This window comes from Eucyclogobius newberryi, unplaced genomic scaffold (assembly GCF_026437365.1).
Source record: "Eucyclogobius newberryi isolate DKJ021-1_F unplaced genomic scaffold, fEucNew1.0.hap1 SCAF_17, whole genome shotgun sequence".
NCBI classification, from domain to species: Eukaryota; Metazoa; Chordata; class Actinopteri; order Gobiiformes; family Gobiidae; genus Eucyclogobius; species Eucyclogobius newberryi.
The window spans coordinates 28570565-28575262 of record NW_027315801.1 but is presented as its reverse complement, the minus strand read 5'-3'; the positions used below and the strand labels follow the sequence as shown (position 1 = coordinate 28575262).

Below are 4698 nucleotides of genomic sequence, written 5' to 3'. Positions count from 1 at the left end.
AAAAAACATAATCAATAATGAATAGTGCTTCTTATCACTGATCCAGATTATTAAAACCTGCTTCACAATTTTGTACATTATTCATTTGCTCCTCACTCGGTGGTGGTGGTGGTAAGATACTATGGTGGACACAGCTGCCCTGGGACTGACGGACTGATAGAAGCGAGAAGGCTCATTCGTTAGAGCCCTCGGGTTGGGAGTTTGATTCCCGCTCTGACAAGATTCTCCTGTTGTGTCCTTGAGCATAACACTTCACCACCTTGCCTAATATGAATGTGGTGCGTGTGTGTGAATGGTTGGTGGTGGTTGGAGCAGCTGCCTTGCTTCAGTCAGTCTGCTATGGATTCAAAAGTACCTTATCATCACTGAATGTGGAGTGAATGAACAATAGTGCTTTGAGAGACTTCGACAAGCCTTTAAAGCACTACATTCATATTGGGCGGAGTCACTGCTGCCCCAGTACTGCGCCTGTTTTTCAGATCTATTCATGTACTAGCCAGGCCCAACACTGTTTAGTTTCCTGATCGAGCAATGTCAAGTTGTTATGGCCACCGGCCAATAAGAATGCAGTGGCGAGCCGTGGGTCTGGAACCTGGGCCTTCAGTGAGGTCCTACACAGTCCCACCCGATTTTATCCACCTCTTATTACCATCATTATGATGCCATGGCTCTAGACACTATACATTTAGACAGAAACGCAGTTTAACCAGGCGTTGCATCACCTTGAAATTGACATTTCTATTCATAAAATTGCAGGGGAAGAGTACAATACAGTACAGTTCAACTAAGTTCAATATTTCCCTATTTTACTTTACCTTTTCATTGTGCAGCTCCGTTGCTCGCTCCGTTGCCCGCTTCGGGTCGAATGATCCACAGTTAGGCTAAGTTAACAAGTACATTTTTAAACAAACGTGTCTCAAAAGGATACAAAATCATTTTTATAAGCAAAACTACTAGAAGTGCAAAATAAAAACACATGAGTCAAGTTAGTTCAGTGAAGGCTTAATTTTGCAGACCGGGCAATTTGCTATAATATGTGACATGAAAACTTTTAACAGTGCTACTGTAAACACTCAAATCATAATAAATGTTCTGAAATCAGACATTCCTTGCTTGTGACTTTGAGTTGTGATTTTCTTACTCCCACTTTTGCTACCGTAGATGCCGGCGCCCGGATACACTGACTGATAGCACGCCATCCCTAACTAGAAACAACAGTCGAACCCTCCCTTCCTTGGACGTCCTATCCAGCAGAGAATCATCTGCATTTAACCACCACTCATACAAAATGCCAAAAAAGGGTATCCTCAAAAATCTTTATGATGGGTTGTCGGATTATGATCCTTCTGGAGAAAAGGCTAACTCTGTAGTCAGTGCAGAGAATGTTGGTTAATGTTCTTCCAAACCAGATTTTGCTACAAACGAAAGCCCTAATCTGCGTATGGAGGCGATAAGAAGAAGAAAGGGCATACTTAAACGTAACGGCAAGTTCTCGCGCAGCCTCGACCTCCCTGATGACCATGACTTCATGTCGTTTCAAACCACAAAACTACCAGAGACCTTGCAGCGCCTTCTACCGAGCGCTGGAGTCGGAGAGGTGAGCCGTCCCTCCAGCGTTGTGAGCGAGGACAGTCTCTTCTCCACGGACTCCTTTGACACACTGGACTTGAGCGCACAATCACGACACAGGCTCTTCTCACGCGGCTCACAGCAGCAGAGCGGCTTTGGCTCAGAGGAAGAGTTGGAGTGTCGAGGGATAACCAGAGAGACTTGAGGAAGAAGCTGGAGCAATTCAAATATTCTGTGTTCTCCTTGTTAGCGTGGTTTGCACTGTATAAGTTTGGCATATGTGATGTCGAGCTCGTGTCTTTTTGTGGTTGGGTTAAGGTGGCCAATATTGCACTTGTAGGGAAATTAGTTTAGTGCCTGGAAACTTCCGACTAAGAAGCTCTGCCTGATTTTTCGGATTTACCAATTTTGCGAGTTGTCTTATGTGACTAGGGTAAATACATAGACTTTTTGCACAGATTGTTGTAATGTATTAGCTAAAGGATAGTGATTTTGGATTTGTTACAAGAGATTTTTAAACAACCAAGATTTTTGAGAACTTTCTATATCAGTAAAGAGACCAAAAAAAGCTAAATTACACACTGAAAAATATAAACGCAACCATTAAAGATTAAAGCAACACTAATCATTTCAGAGTGGCCTTTTATTTTGGCCTGTCTTTCTGTCCAAAGTTGACGGACTTGTTTTAAGTGGAAACAACAATTGTCAAGGGAGTGGTGTCCTGATACTCAACATTCTTTTCATATTCAGATAATTAAACTATTTGACACAGTCATCTCGCCTACACTCCTTTATTTTTATACCAAACACACTTTTATCTTGGTGAAAGAGAAGGACTAATAAACTAAAAAACACATAATGAATAATGAATAGTGCTTCTTATCACTGATCCAGATTATTAAAACCTGCTTCACAATTGTGTATTATTCATTTGCTCCTCACTCGGTGGTGGTGGTGGTGGTGGTGGTGGTGGTGGTGGTGGTAAGATACTATGGTAGACACAGCTGCCCTGGGACTGATGGACTGATAGAAGCGAGAAGGCTCATTCGTTTGATTCCCGCTCAGACAAAGTTCTCCTGTTGTGTCCTTCAAATCAAATCAAATCAATTTATTTTTGTAAGGCCCAAAATCACAACAACAGTTGCCTCTGAGGGCCACAGGGAGAAATGAATCAACAATGTCTGTGGTGGCGATGAAGTCAGACAATGTCTGTGGTGGCGATGAAGTCAGACAATGTCTGTGGTGGCGAGGGACGATGTCCCAGGGTCCTCTGTCCTTAGACTCTCCTTCTCGGCCAGGAAAAACTACAAAAAAAACCTCTTTGGGAAAAAAGCGTAGAAACCTGGAGGAGTTCCAGTGAAGGAGAGATCCGACTCTCACAGACGGACAGACGGACACAAGGAGACTGGAGCTGGACCCACTCTTCAGGCAGATGAGGGACCGTCTGAGTCGAGCTGGACCCACTCTTCAGGCAGAAGAGGGACCGTCGGAGGCGAGCTGGACCCACTCTTCAGGCAGACGAGGGACCGTCGGAGGCGAGCTGGACCCACTCTTCAGGCAGATGAGGGACCGACTGAGGCGAGCTGGAGCCACTCTTCAGGCAGATGAGGGACCGTCCACACAGGGCAGGGACCACTTCACCAGGGGAGGGGCATCTGGGTCCACAGGTCCTCAGAAGTGAGAGAAAGAAAAGAAGGCGGTGAACAGTTTGCAAGTGGAATCAAAAAACAAATATTGTTTGATAGCATAAGTAGTCAGAAGAAGAAGAGGATAGTGCTCAAGCTGTCATACTTCCCCCAGCATAGTTACTCCTAGGGCAGCGTAGCTGAAGCTGTGGGTTTATCTTTATGTTCCTAACTACTCTGACCATAAGCGATTTCGAAGAGGAACGTTTTAAGCCTGGACTTAAATGAAGAGACTGTGTCAGCATATTTAACATGGGTCGGGAGCTGATTCCATAACACAGGAGCTTGGTAGCTAAACGCTCTACCTCCTACAGTACTTTTAGAGACTCTTGGCACCACCAGAAGGCCAGCATTCTGAGAGCGAAGAGCTCTGTTTGGATGATATGGTTCTATAGCATCTTTGAGGTAGGATGGGGCCATGTCATTTATGGCTTTGTAGGTCAAGAGTAGAATTTTGAATTTGATTCTAGACTCGACGGGGAGCCAGTGAAGAGACTTCAGCACTGGCGTAATGTGCTCTCTTCTTTTTGTTCCTGTTAGTAATCTTGCTGCTGCATTTTGAACCAGTTGAAAGCTTTTTATGGAGCTTTTAGGACACGCTGCAAGCAGGGAGTTACAGTAGTCCTTGAGCATAACACTTCACCACCTTGCCTAATATGAATGTGGTGCGTGTGTGTGAATGGTTGGTGGTGGTTGGAGCAGCTGCTTTGCTTCAGTCAGTCTGCTATGGATTCAAAAGTACCTTATCATCACTGAATGTGGAGTGAATGAATAATGGTGCTTTGAAAGACTTCGACAAGCCTTTAAATCTCTACATTCATATTGCCCCAGTACAGTGTCTGTTTTTCCGATCTATTCAAGTACTAGCCGGGCCAAACACTGTAAGCTTCCGTGATCGAGCATTCACAAGTTGTTATGGCCATCGGGCAATAAGAATGTCAATCATACCTCATTAAAAATATGTTTGAGTTTTGTAAACTTGCTTTTCAAGTTCCGCAACCTGCCCTGGACCCACCCCTGCAACTTGCAGAATTGGTACTTTGAATTTAATTGTACAGGTGTATAATGACAATAAAGGTTCTTATCTTATGACTTAACTTTTGTTTTACATCATTTATGTCTGAAACAGAGTTTAGTAATACATTTGCAGTAACATGTATATAAACTGTAAAAATGTTCCATGAAGGGATTATTGTTCATTAGATCATTAACAAAACAAACCACATTTTTGCCAGTGACGATGGTGTGGTGAGATTATAAATACTGGAACCTTCTCTTCCCGATCACCAGTTGAATTTACATTGTGCCTCCAGTGATCAATTGGACTCAGACCAGGTAATATTTTACTTATTATGCATTGAATATATTGTTCCTTTATTTATTTATTGAATATATTTAAAATATTTTTCAGTTGTGTGTATGTATGTATATATATATTATATAT

The 4698-nt window shown here is 43.0% G+C and overlaps 1 protein-coding gene across 1 annotated transcript in view; it reads left to right on the top strand.

Annotated features, from left to right (window-relative positions):
• The first annotated feature begins 4516 nt into the window (after window positions 1-4516).
• Window positions 4517-4698, top strand: part of LOC140363311 (deoxynucleoside triphosphate triphosphohydrolase SAMHD1-like) — a 5603-nt gene continuing 5421 nt past the window's right edge. Inside the window, exon 1 of the mRNA XM_072449806.1 lies at window positions 4517-4589. The gene's annotated coding sequence lies outside the window, so the exon portion shown is untranslated. The remainder of the gene's footprint in view (window positions 4590-4698) is intronic.